Consider the following 14993-nt stretch of genomic DNA (forward strand, 5'->3'; position numbering starts at 1 on the left):
CTACGAGCCATAAAAACAAAACAAAACAAAAAACAGCCCAGGAACCAATAGATTCCAGATGCATTCCATCAGATCTACAAAGAGCTGCATCATATTCCGTTGTGTGGGTGATCCTACTTTATTCAACTCATTATGTATGTATGCTTACACCCCCCTACACACACACACACACACATACGCATAAAACACCCACCTATGTTTCATGTTCTCTCAAAAACCTGCAGTAGAAATGTCAAGCTGTCCTCTGATATCATCTGTAGGCTGAGTGGGGAAAGACCCACTCCTTTGCTTGCATTACATTGTTGCCAGCAGCCTTGTCCACAATGGCAGTTTTTCAGTGGTTTCTTACAGCTCTCTAGAGAACCTGCAATTATGTTTATTTATATGGCTTACAATATATTCGTTAGGCTTTATCTCTAAACTTGAGCCTGGGTACAGTGGTTCAAGCCTGTAATTTCAGTAGTTTGAGAGGCTGATGGTAGAGGATCCTCTGAGCCCAAAAGTCTGAGACTACAGTGATGTATGAGTCAGCCTGGTGACAGAGCAAGACCCTGCCTCTAAGTAAATAGATAATAAAAATATAACTGATAGCAATATTTTTGTTTTACAGTTTGGAAACACAAATTTCCCTGATCAAATATATGAAAATTTGATAGTAACTAACACAGCTCATTGCTTGTTCATGGGAATCAATGCAGGAAAGTAGTAGGATTGGATGCACTTTCCCATTAATGCTTAAACTTAATGAACTTAATATGCTTAATGCATATTGTGATGATAAGTGGTGAGTTTGGGTCAGGAAGTCTTTCTGCCAGAGCTATGGAAACTGTAGAAATATCAAAACTGTAGAAATAAAACCCTCCACAGGTCAGGAAACAAAACAGTCTTTACTGGCAATAATAACTATAAAATCTTTTGCAGATTTCATTTCATTTTTAATTTAGTTTAGGCAGCATAACAGAGACTACACTGCCCCTAGTAGTATGCGATTTGATGACAAATGTCAATTAGATTTGATTGTTGAAAACTGCAAGATTCTTAGTTAATATCAAAGTTACATGAGTAATTTTGACAATATATACAGCTTATTTTAAAGTTTCAGTAGGTTCAATACACTCCTAAATATTATTTTAAACATAGTTCAAAATTCATGTAGATAATAGGCAAAATGGCAAGTTTTTATTTTTATTCATTTCCTTTTGATTTTATGCCTTCCATTCTCTCCTTTCTCTCCCTTCCCTTCCCTTCCATCCCCTCCCCTCCCCTCCCCTCCCTGTTCCTTTTCTTTTGTTTCCTTTTGTTTCCTTTCGTTTCCTTTCCTTTCGTTTCGTTTCCTTTCCTTTCCTTTCCTTTCCTTTCCTTTCCTTTCCTTCTCTCTTTCTCTCTCTCTCTCTCTCTTTTCTTTTCTTTTTTCTTTTTTTCACTATCTCTGTCTTTCTCTTTGATTTTTTTTTAAGACAGAATTGTTAGGCAGGAATCTAGACCCAACATGGTGGCGTTACCTGGCATAGCAGGCCGTTTGTTAAAGACTCCCTTCACCCTTGTACACACCTGCAGACTTACATGCGTCAGAGTTGTTGCTGGGCAACCACACTCCCCCATGACCTGCAGCTCACCTGCATTCCACAAGTTCATGAACAGCAGTTTTGGTTAACAGTTTCCAAAGACCCCTTCCTCAGGACCCTTACTCAACTCCTGCCCTAGTAGTTTCAAGACCCCCCCAGGCCCTGTTTGCACAACCAGCTTCCCTACCTCTCGGGCTATAAAAAGCCCCTACCCTCCTCCCTCAGTGCGACTTCCTCAGCCCGCACATTTGGACCGAGGAACCTCGCCCGCAAGCCCTAATAAAAGGCTATTCTCACTGCCATATGCCTTCTGTCTTTGTTCTCCTCACTGCAATCTCCCCATTCCGGGTCCAAATAATTCTCCAGTCACACTCTCCTGAGTAGCTGCGACTGCAGGCATATGACAAAAAAAAAACCTGGCTTTTTTTTTTTTTTTTTTTGGTATTTTTAATAGAGACCTGGTTTCACAATGTTTGCTCAGGCTGGTCTCAAACTCCTGTCCTCAAGTGATGCAGCCACCTCAGCCTTTCAAAATGCTGGGATTCCAATCATGAACCACAATGTTCACCAAGTTTTATGCATTTCTCTCCTGTTGGGAACAAGCCCCGTAAAATCTGGCTATAAACTGGCCCCAAAACTGTCGATAAACAAGATCTCTACAGCACTGTGACCTGTTCATGATGGCCTTAACGCCCACACTGGAATGTTTTGGGTTCACAAGAATGAGGGCAAGGAACACCTGGCCCGCCCAGGGTGGAAAAGTGCTTAAAGGCATTCTTAAGCCACACACAATAGCATTAGTGATCTGTGCCTTAAGGACATGCTCCTGCTGCAGTTAACTAGTCCAACCTATTCTTTTAATTAGGCCCATCTCTTCGTTTCTCATAAGGTATACTTTTAGTCTATTTAATATCTATAGAAACAATGCTGATGACTGGCTTGCTATTAATAAATACATGGGTAAATCTCTGTTCAGGGCTCTCAGCTCTAAAGATTGTGAGACCCCTGATTTCCCACTTCACACCACTATGTTTATGTGTGCGTGTCTTTAATTCCTCTAGTGCTGTTGGGTTAGGTCTCCCCTACCAAGCTGGTCACGGCACTCTCCTTAGTCATCTCACCTATCTCTTTTATTTTTTTATTTCATTTTATTTCTGAGACAGTCTTGCTCTGGTGCCCAGGCTGGAGTGCAGTGTTGTGATCTCACTTCACTGCAAACTCCATCCCTGGAGTTCAATGGATTCTCCTACATCAGCCTTGTGAGTAGCTGGTGTTACATCCATGGGCCACCAAGCCTGGCTAGTTTTGGTATGATATTAGACATGGGATCTTGCCATGTTGGCCAGGCTTGCCTCAAACTCCTGACATCAAGAGATCTGCCCACCTCAGCCTGCCAAACTGCTGGGAGTGCAGGTGTGAGCATCCGTGCCCTGCTTCATACCTCTTTTAAAGCTCAGTTGATAAACAATATTGTCTTCTTGGAATGCTTTATGTTTACAAAACAACTATAGCACTATTATTTAGCCCCTTCAGATAAAATGTGATAACACACAAAACATACAGACACAGTCAGTCATCAAAAAATCAGTGTAGGCCAGAACCTAAAATGAAAGATGAGTTGTGCAGTTGCCTAGAATTAAATCAGACCAGAGTTGACCCATATGAAACCAAGAGATTCGTGAACAGAGGCTTTCAAAAATCTCCATCAGATACATGTTAGATTATTCTCCATCCATAGCAAGGGGACAGTAAAGATCTCTTGTGTTTAGAAGAGCCTTGATGGTTTGACTTTTCCAGCGTATTAGCATTTGTGACATTGGCCTTTAAAGCTCTCCTCAATTACTCAAATCAACAGACAACTCAGTTTTTCTAGGAGTCTAAAGTGCTTTTCCAAATTATCTAAAACTTAGTGGCTCATAACAATAATTACAATTTACTAACTATCAGTCTGCAATCTTCCACAGTCTCTCAGCCAAATGATTGGGTTCAGTGGCACTCAGGAGGATGCAATTTAGTGATGACTCAAGATGGGGACATTGGCAGATGTCTTCTCATCTCTCTGGTGTCATGGCTACCATGATTCAAATAGCAGGGGCTGAACTACTGAGATCCTCAGGCATCTTCTTTTATTTCTATGAATCTCCCCATGGGATGTCCCTTCTGCATAGTGTTATCAGGGTATTAGACTTTGTGATCTGGTCTGGGGCTCCTGAGGGCTTTGTCCCCATGAAAGCAGGAGACTTAGGCAGAGCTGTGTCACCTTTTCTTACCTAGTCCAGAGGGGGTACAGTATCCAGAAAATGCTTGCTCTGTTTTCTATTCATTAGAAGCAAGTGCTATGTTCAGTCACATTAGGAATATTTTCAAATGGGTTTTCAGAGAATTTCAGTGTTTTAGACCATTACAGTGACCATGCCTAATAATTTCTTATTTTTATAAGTGCTGGATGGGTTTTACCCAACATCGTAGCAGTTACAGACTTCTAAGCTTAAAACCTATATGTCATAGCTCTGAACATTTGGTTACATGTTGAAATAACCCTCAAGTAAAAAGTGATTTTGAAATGAGAGCTATAAATAAATAAAATATATGAGATAAACTCATAAATATCTGGATGAAATTCTTATAAAGAGGTCAACCTTAAAAATGTCATGTGGCCTAATGTGCCACCTTTTACTATTTCTATGAATATTACTTGAACAGGAGGACAAGGACTCAGGGGTCTGCTGGATAGTCCTGCACCTTGAAACAGTGGCTGGGGCACCAGGAGTAACACTTCCGATGAACACTGTGTGGTGAGGATGAGGAGTATATCTGGGTTAAAGAGGGTGTCAGCATAATGTGACTTGGAAGAGAGGTACACCTGGTAGGGTGACCAGGATTGATGTCTCCCACACGTATTGAAATCCCCCATGCCCAGCTGTGGCAGAGTTAATCCTTCAGCTTGTGCTGGGCTTACAGGTGTGTTCGGGAAGCAGCTCCCTTGCCTGGGAAGGATCACACCATTCCCTTGCTATGAAGCAGAATGAGGCTTGTTGCTTCTGCTCTGTCTGTTCCAGCCGTTTCCCTTCCCATTATCCCACTGCTGGGTGAGGAGGCAGTACCCCAGAATGCAGAAGGGCCCCTGGACTGTTGACAGTGCCTGTGGGTGGCTAGGTACCAGAAGATTCCTCACTGAGCCTCCTGTGGGCTTGGAGGCTGGGAAGGGACACCTATAGGGTACTGGCTATTCCAGAGTCCAGGGGCCCATCTCAGAGAAGACCGGGGGCAGTCGTAAGCCTGTGGAGCAACAATCTAGGTGGAAGAGCTGTATCTGCCATGACTGACATCATTAGGGCAAGACACCCGCCAGGTGGAGAGCTGGGCTTATGCATTTTATCCCTGTCCTGAAGAGACCCTGCATGCCTGCATCTCCTGGGACCAGTGAACCGAGGGACCCCCCTCTGGGGTCACTCATGACCATAAGCTTAGGATCTTCTGTGCCTTACTTCCTATCCACCCAGATGAGGTATGCTGGAGAGGATGTGCCGGCGAAGCTCCTGTGTGCACATGCAGCACTGGAACGGGTGTTGTCACCAGCCAGTTGGCTGCTGCTCACCAGGCCCCCTCCTGAGCTCCCACCTGGCTAAGTGATAAGTGTCCCATCTACCTGACCCCGCAGCCCAGGTTTCTCCTCCATCTATCGACCCACGCCCTCCTGGGGATAACGCCAGCTTCCCTGGAGACTCAGACCCTGCTGGACCCACATGCTGTCCTCTTCTCTCATGGGCTGGACATTCTGGTGCACAGGGATTCTCAGACAACAAATCCCAAAACCCCACAGGTTCCATTGCTTCTTCCCCGATTGTCCGCCTTCCCTGGGTGAACACATAGGAAGATACAGGCAGCTGCTAGGTTTTATTTCCCTCCTTGTGTAATTTTGGGTCCATGACATCTCCTTTAAGTAGCTCACGCCAGCCACCCTTTTCCTCCTCCCTCTGCCATTTGTGAGAACCACAAGGACTCTTTGGGTCTCCCAAGTATGCAGGCTTCACAGGTCCTGAATTTGGATTGCCAAAGCTGGCAGCCCCTAAACCAAGGTATACAAAGTTACACAGGCACAGGTGTGAACACACATGCACCAGCTCAGACACACAGGGTGGAATGTGCCCACACTCACACTGGTATGAGGGAAACTGGATGTCTACACCAATACTCAGGTGGGCCTTAATGCTCAGCCACATTCCCTTGCTGAACACACACAGAAAGTCGCCTGCCATTTAATTGATCATCTACAATGGGATTTATTTTTAGTTTTATACTTTTATAACTTAGCAAAGCATGTTGCATTCTTTCCCCCATCATGGAAAAGACTGATAAAAGTAAGGAGGAAGAGCACTTTTTATAATAAAATATTTTATCAACATCTATACTATTGAGGTCTTTTTAAAATTTTATGTCTTTTAATGTCATGAGAAATGTCTTGGGGGCAGGGCAACATGAATGAGGATGGCAGAGGGAAGAAAGCATGTCAGGGGAGACTGGGGTCATTGAAACAGAACATAACAGGACGGGGATTGCCATTCCAGAAGGACATAGACCTAGTTGTACCTCATGTGCACCTCTGTGTGGAGGGTAAAAGGGCTCTAGTTGAGCCCAAACTGAACCCCAAGTGGTAACACATTTCAAGGTGTGAAAGAGAGCCAGAGATGGATGATGTGGCACCTATCCATTGATCCTTACTTCTCACCCATTGACCTTTGCCACTTTCATGTCTTCGATGACCTCAGCTTCCCCAGTTCTGAAATATGAGTGTTAGAGTTCCCTGATGAGCCTTTCTCCCCTAGCCCAGGGATGGCTTTGGATTTCTCACTGTAAGCTCCTCCCTGAGCCTTGAGTTTTCCATGGCTGTCCACAGCTCCAGGACCCACAGGGCCCTGAGCTCCCAGCCCTGAGCTCCCAGCCCTGGGCTGCTTACCTGGCTTCCTCTCTGTTCCCTGTGTTAGGGCTTAACTCCTTCTAGTAGTGCTGCAGGGGATTGAGACACAGCCCCTGACTAACAGACTGGGGGACTGTGGAAAGGGTCCCCCATGACTGGTCATGTCATGGTTCAAAGTCAACTCCCCAGATGCCAAGGAAAGGTTAGCAAGGTCCTTTCCCATGGCACCCTTCAGTGGCACCTGCCACAGCAATCCTAGCTGACCCTGAGAGGTGATGGTCAGCCAACCAGATGAAGAAGCTCAGTTAGGCTGTATCCTGCCTTGAACTGGGGGTTTCTCCTGGTGACTCTAGAATGACTGGCTACAAAGAGCCAGGATGCTCCTGCATCCTGGAGTAAGAAGAGTTGGGAAGGCTCATGCTACGCCTAGCCTCCCTCACTTCACCCCCTACACCATGCCGGGAGGCAGTCCTTACAGAGGATGCCAACCTGATACTCCTTAATGATCAATTCATTGTGGAAATAAAGTTTGTGATAAAAGGAAAACTTCATCCTGCCACTGGTACCCAGAATGGCTGAGTTCCTCCACCTGTCAGGCCAAGAAGAAGAGGACAGACTCAAAGCCACAATTTCATCTAGCTGGGCTGAGGGCCTGCTTGCTGGGGTGAATCATATGTTTCCCCTTTCCAGCTCTTCTGCTGAGACACCCGGGGCCCCAGGAGAACCTCAGACTCACGAGGACCCTTGATCCCTCCCCAGAACCAGGCACCCCAGCCTGATCTGCAAATCCATCATGGAGCTTACATAGCAGGACTTCTTCATGGTTTCTGAACCCTGCTGACATCTGGGTGTGTGCACAATCTGCCTCTGGTCAAGGAGCCTCCAGATGATTGGGTGGGTATGCCAGGAAACCCCCTGCAACTTTGCAAGAGCTGAGAGACTGTTGAGCAGGCAGGACTATCCCCCAAACTTTTGGCCTGGGACCCTGCATTGGTGGTTCTGTCTCTGTCCGGCATCAGGGGCACAGTAGCGGATGTGTTGGACTTGTGGGCTGGTTGAGGGAGTCCCAGAAAGCCTCTGCTGACAATGAGCGGGGAGCACAAGTAGGCAGGGGATTGGATGTGGGGTGCTGTGGTGTGAGGTGGCTGTTTCTTCCGAGTTCCTTAGCTGCATGTGCTAGGTGCTGGACAGGCTTTGCTGAGGATATCCAGGTGTGTGGTCCCCTCTTGTCCTGGTCTCTCTGCGGGGTGGGTATGTCCACTCAAGGTAACCGCTGTGGGTAGAAGGGACTGCAGGGCTGTGCCTGGCACTCCCCATTGTGCTCACATGTGTGCAATGGAGGCTTTATATGCTCAAGGCCTACAACTCTTTGAGTGCAGTGCAGGCAGAGGGAAGGAAGCCTGTCTTGGGAGCTGGTGCCTGCCTTGCAGCAGACAGCAGCCCTGTGCACCATGAACCTGACTCTTGAGTACCTTGTGTTTCTAGGGTGAGGTTGCTGAACACAGGGGAGTGAGAGAGTTCCACAGCCGATATGGGCATGCTGACTCCCTTTCCTCCAAGGAATTTCCCAGGGAAATTGTGCCCTTCAACTTTCTGCTGTGCATGAAGCGTCCTTGGTGCCACTATTCTTCCTTGTGAATGCTAAGGTTGGCTCCCAGTCCCTACCACATGCTCTCAGGGCATGCACAATCAAGCTGCCCTCCTATCTGCAGGAGCCTGACCTTGGCTTCCCTCACTGTCCCCCATGCCCTGCCTCCTGGCTGACCCTGTGTGCCTCTCGCCTGGCTCCTTTGCTCCCTGCGCCTGGAAGATAATGCCCATCCCCTGCTGCCAGTCATCCCGAATGGGCAGTTGCAAGAATATGGCTCTAACCCAGAAGCCAGAGATGCCATGACTGATGGCCACAGGTGCCAGGCTGGGCAGGCACCTCTGCCAAAACTTCTGCCTCAGCCGTGGGCAGGCCATGCAACCTGGGGCAATCATGGAGTGCAGCTCCAAGTGAAGGACCTCCAGCAAGTCTGTTGCCTGCTGGGGCATGCTGGGTCCAGGGCCAGGCTGTGCCTGCTGGTCCTCTTCCGGCAGATCTATGTTGGCCTTCTCCTCAATCACTGTCTGGATCACTGCCATGATGTCATCCACCAGCATGTTCTCCTCCCCCAAGGATGCCTCTATTCTGCATACCCTGGCTGCCCTGTCCTGCAGAGCCTCCAATTTGAACAGGGTGACTCCTTTGGAGGTCCCACAGACCACGACCTCCACTGTCCACTCTGCATCCAGATAATACATCCTTAAAATATCCTTAAAAAAACCTAACATCTTAAAACCATTCCTATTTCTCCACAGTGTCTCCAACATCTGTTGTTTCCTGACTTTTTAGTGATCGCCATTCTAACTGGCGTGAGATGATATCTCATAGTGGTTTCAGGGTACAGCATACCAACATGGCACATGTATCCCTATGTAACAAACCTGCATGTTCTGTACATGTACCCTAGAACTTATAGTGCAATAAAAAATTAAAAGGAAAAATAGCTCTCCAAACCCAAATACTGAATCAAAAATTAGTATCAAGTGGCCTAGGATGTAACTTATATGAAAATGTCACACATGTTTAGCAGATAGTTTCTAAATGCCACAATAAGCCTGGGGGTCTGTAGGAAGCTCAGAAAAGCGTGGTCCTTGCTCTTCTGAGTGTGCAGTTGTTACAGGCACAGAGATAAATGAGGAATAAATGTGAGAACTGCTGTAACAGGCAAATACAGGAAATATAACTGAAATATGGGCAATTATTTTGACAAAATATTAATAAATGATGAAATGTAAAAAGAAAAACAAAAAAGACTCCTGATTTTAATAAATGTTGCCTTCTTCCTCTCACCAGAAGAAAACTCATGCTACTGCTTTATTGGCTGACATGGTCCTAGGTAGATGTAACAGCTCTGATTTGTATTATTTAATCACATTTTCCTCATTTATGAAACATGAGTTTACAAATCCTTTTGAAGATCAAATGAGAATATTCATTGTTACTGTATAAACTGTCAAGTGCTACACAAATGTTATTTTCTCGTGGTGGATGTATGCCTTGTATATCACATGGTTTGTGTAGCATTCTCATAAAGGAAATCTTGAAATGTGTCTCCTGATCAGTTTTTTGTTTTCTGACTGTTTCGGTCATTATTATTTATCATATGATTTATAGGGGCTTTTGAATTTTAAAGAGAATATGTATAAACTGAAAAGAGAAGGACAATGAAATTGTGAGACTATAGTCATAATTTCATTGGCTAATTCAATTGTTTATAAAGCGAGATTAGATTATATTTCTCCCAGAAGATCCTCGGAGAAATTCTAAGATGACACATCTGCTGTTTGAATGACTAAACTTGTTGCTTAATTTAGAGTTAACTCTTTTGAAAGCTTGTAGATACAGTAATACTTTCATTTATTAAAACAGGGAAAATAGGATTTTTAGTGCTACTTGTTCTCACTAGAAAAGATTGTAACTTTTAAACTGTTTTTTATGTCAAATTAAATTTTTCATTTTTCTGCCTTATGTTTTAGATAAGGTATGCATTTTTCACTGTATTTTCAGACTTATTGTATTTCTATCATATACAGTGGACTTAAATTCATAATTATCTTTCAGTTTTACTTGTCTGTTCTGAAAGGTTCACAGAAATAAAGAATTCCATTTATGCTTGTGTGTTTCAACAACCTTATTTCAGATAACTGTGCACATTACTGCAGAAATCACAGGTACAGGTCCAATGGGGAAGTAAGAAGAAGAAGAAAGCAAGCTTTTAACTCTGTACATTTGTAACACTGTATCAGAAAATCAGTATCAGAGCAAAGTAAAAAAATTATCATAGTCAATTTAATCTCATATCTAGACTGAAATATGAACCTTCAAAATAAAGAAAGTTAAGAACTTTGGGCTTCTCAAAATTTTCCTATATAGATAAAATTATTGGGACTGTCTCTCACTATAAAACATAAACAAAAATCCATGGTTTGTATATGTGTAAATAAAAATATTTTTATTTCTCTCAGTTATGACATGCAAGTAAGTAATAAAAGGATATAAGGAAATTTATCTATATCAAAAAATGTCATTGAGGTTATTGATTTTGCAGAAACCATAGAGAATGTTTCATGAAACTACATTATATGGTACTTTTTAGTATGTTACTTACATTTTAAATAATCAACAATTAAAGGAAATTCTTAATAATTATTTATTACCAATAACATTATTCTATTCAAGTAACCATTTTGAGGTTAGTATTTTAAATAAAACATTAAAAACAAATGGTACTGACTGATACCAGCTTTTGATGAAATAATACTTCTGTATTTGTAGTCATGTGAAGTATAACTTTCTCCTCACAATGGATCTTTTATAACATAAGTTTTAGTATTTTCTTCTTTTTTTTTTAATTGTACTTTAAGTTCTAGGTACATGTACAGGTTTGTTACACATGTATACATGTGCCATGTTGGTATGCTGCACCCATTAACTCATCGTTTACATTAGGTATATCTCCTAATGCTATCCCTCCCCCCTCCTCCCCACAATAGGACCCGGTGTGTGATGTTCCCCTTTCTGTGTCCAAGTGATCTCATTGTTCAATTCTCTCCTATGAGTGAGAACATGTGGTATTTGTTTTTTCTGTTCTTGCAAGAGTTTGCTGAGAATGATGGTTTCCAGCTTCATCCATGTCCCTAACAAAGGAAACGAACTCATCATTGTTTATGGCTGCATAGTATTCCATGGTATATATGTGCCACATTTTCTTAATCCAATCTGTCACATGGTATATACGTGCCACATTTCTTAATCAATTTGGGTTGATTACAAGTCTTTGCTATTGTGAATAGTGCCAAAATAAACATACGTGTGCATGTGTCTTTATACCAGCATGATTTATAATCCTTTGGGTATATCCCCAGTAATGGGATGGCTGGGTCAAACGGTATTTCTAGTTCTAGATCCTTGAGGAATCGCCACACTGTTTTCCACAATGGTTGAACTAGTTTACACTCCCACCAACAGTGTAAAAGTGTTCCTATTTCTCCACATCCTCTCCAGCACCTGTTATTTTCTGATTTTTTAATGATTGCCATTCTAACTGGTGTGGGATGGTATCTCATTGTGGTTTTGATGTACATTTCTTTGATGGCCAGTGATGATGAGCATTTTTTCATGTGTCTGTTGGCTGTATGAATGTCTTCTTTTGAGAAGTGTCTGTTCATATCCTTTGCCCACTTTTTGATGGGGTTGTTTGCTTTTTTCTTTTAAATTTGATTGAGTTCTTTGTAGGTTCTGGATATTAGCCCTTTGTCAGATGAGTAGATTGCAAAAATTTTCTCCCATTTTGTAGGTTGCCTGTTCACTCTGGTGGTAGTTTCTTTTGCTGTGCAGAAGCCCTTTAGTTTAATGAGATTCCATTTGTCAATTTTGGGTTTTGTTGCCTTTGCTTTTGGTATTTTAGACAAGATGTCCTTTGCCCATGCCTATGTCCTGAATGGTATTACCTAGGTTTTCTTCTAGGGTTTTTATGGTATTAGGTCTAACATTTTCATATAAGGAGTAAGGAAAGGATCCAGTCTCAGCTTTCTACTTATGGCTAGCCAATTTTCGCAGCACCATTTATTAAATAGGGAATCCTTTCCCCATTTCTTGTTTCTCTCAGGTTTGTCAAAGATCAGATGGCTGTAGATGTGTGGTATTATTTCTGAGGACTCTGTTCTGTTCCATTGGTCTATATCTCTGTTTTGGTACCCGTACCATGCTGTTTTGGTTACTGTAGCCTTGTAGTATAGTTTGAAGTCAGGTAGCCTGATGCCTCCAGCTTTGTTCTTTTGGCTTAGGATTATCTTGGCAATGCAGGGTCTTTTTTGGTTCCATATGAACTTTAAAGCAGTTTTTTCCAATTCTGTGAAGAAAGTCGTTGGTAGCTTAATGGGGATGGCATTGAATCTATAAATTACCTTGGGCAGTATGGCCATTTTCACAATATTGATTCTTCCTATCCATGAGCATGGTATGATCTTCCATTTGTTTGTGTCCTCTTTGATTTCATGGAGCAGTGGTTTGTAGTTCTCCTTGAAGAGGTCCTTTACATCGCTTGAAAGTTGGATTCCTAGGTATTTTATTCTCTTTGAAGCTATTGTGAATGGGAGTTCATTCATGATTTGGCTCTCTGTTTGTCTGTTAGTATTTTCTCTGATACAAACCCTGTGACATCTCAAGACTTTACTGTGTCCATACATTACAAACCTACTCTGAAGTGGGCCTCAAACAGATAGAAAAATTATATTTGTGACAAAATTCTAGAAAAGGGAATGGTAAAATGGGAGAATAACTTTCAAATTTCTAACTGTTCATCAATGGATTTGGATATATTTAGATACAGACAAATATTTTCACACTGCAAATTTGCACATGAGTATATAAATTTATATGAGATACCCATAATGTATGGGTTGTGTAATCTTTTAATTAATCCTCAATTTTACATGTGGGAAATTTGGAAAGAGTTTATCCTTATCAGATACTCAATTTGAACTACTATACTCAATTTGATGTAAAGGTCACAAAATCTCTATACATATTTATTTCAATTAATTCAATAACGTGAACTGCTGATAGCTTCATTCTCCTTGTTCCCTGTAGGCAACTGAAAGTTGATTCTCACTCTACTTCCGTTCTCAGGGTGCCATGCACAAGATACTATCACCTTGCTGTGGATTGTGACCTCTGACTCCACCATTTTTGTCTTATAACTGTCCTTTATATATTTAATGAATTTTTACATGTTTAAAAACATAAAAGTGTAGTGAAATGTCAGGCCATGCTGCGAAATATTCCATTGTTTCCATATATCTAATTCACATTTTATGTTATAGAGGACAAGAAAAACAATGCATTTCTTAGTATCCAGTCCAATGCACCCTTTCTTATTAATATGACAAATACTTCCCTTCAAAGTACTGACAGCTAAACACAGCTAGATGTATAAAAATCTCTTCTCATTCATAACCATTATGTTAATCACTGCTGCCCAGATCCGGACTCTGTGAAATCCTTGGGTGGAAATTTCTATGATGGCTCAAACTACAGCAATGACTATGTTTTGGAATAATTACTGCTGTCATCTTACTGAAAAATATCACATTAGATGGCAACTTTTAGTTACATAAATCCTGTTGATTAATTTTTAATGTCCAACACTTATGATATTGCACATTTTGATAAGTTAGATGGTTAGCTAAGCCATAACTAAAATAACTCACAACAATTCAAACTTCATTTACTTTCTACAAGTGCCATGCATTATTAACTCCTGAGGAAAACAAAGTTGGGATATTGCAAGTGCTAAACTGGTTACTAAAGTATGTATTTCAGGGTATTTTATAAACCTATCTGTGCCATGGTATGATGCCTCATCGGCAAGGATAAAGCTTTAACATACATGAAAATAAATGTCTTTGGTTCTTACTATCTCTCTACATTTGTCTTCATAACCTCAAGACAAAAACACCCATGTATTCTACTTTCAGCTGAATTTACTAGTAGTTACTAGGTTTTAAGTAAACAGAATAAAGATTTCAAAATTTGGTGACCATATATGAGAAATCACACTCTCACCATAAGAAATAATTATTCTCAAGTGCCTCTGCACACGCAAAATGGAAAGAAGAAATTAAGTCTAACATATTGCAATATTCTAAAATCTAAAATTTCCTCTTGGAGGTCTGGTGGTTCATATCTGAAATCACCACTCTTTGGGAGGCTGAGATGGGAGGATTCCTTCAAGCCCAGAGTTCGAGACCAGCACAAGCAACAATGCAGCTCTATCTCTACAAATGTAATGAATGAATTAATTAAATACATTGGATGCAATGGCACTCATATCTTGTTCTATTTACTCAGGAATGGAAGATTGTAGTGAGCTGCAATCACAAGCTGCAATTCAGCCTGGGCCATGGGACAAGACTTTGTCTCTACAAAATAATTCAATAGAAAAAAAAAATTAAAATAAAAACACTTTCAGGTATTTTTTGGAAGTTTGTATAATTGCTCCAAAAATATAGACATTGTTTAAAGCTGAGCAGTTCATGGGGAATGGGCAGTGAATATTGTTTATATTGTTTTCCAAAAATTACAATAAATTTTTTACAACATTGTATATGAATATTTAACAACATTTTGTACAATAAATATTGACAAATGTCAAGCCATAGTGTTTATAGACTTTCCCTTCAAAATATTCATAGTTTAATTGGAGAATGAAGAGTAAAGCAATAATTGAAATGTACTCTGAAAAGTGTTACAGTATATACAATTTAATAACTTAGTTGGAGAGAAAGGAAGTTCTTAATTGGGTTTACAGGGCTTTGGGGAACCTTCTTAGGGCAGCAGCAATTGGCTGCATCTGTAAGGATACCAATTTGCAAGAAGAATGTTTGGGAGAATAAAGTTGTATAAAAAAAAATTCTTTCTA

General features: G+C 41.5%; 1 pseudogene across 1 annotated transcript in view; it reads left to right on the plus strand.

Annotated features, from left to right (window-relative positions):
* The window catches only part of LOC141409579 (RNA-binding motif protein, Y chromosome, family 1 member A1-like), a 304090-nt pseudogene that overhangs the window by 14860 nt on the left and 274237 nt on the right, over positions 1-14993 (plus strand). The window lies entirely within an intron of this gene.

This window comes from Macaca fascicularis, chromosome Y, assembly GCF_037993035.2.
Source record: "Macaca fascicularis isolate 582-1 chromosome Y, T2T-MFA8v1.1".
NCBI lineage: Eukaryota > Metazoa > Chordata > Mammalia > Primates > Cercopithecidae > Macaca > Macaca fascicularis.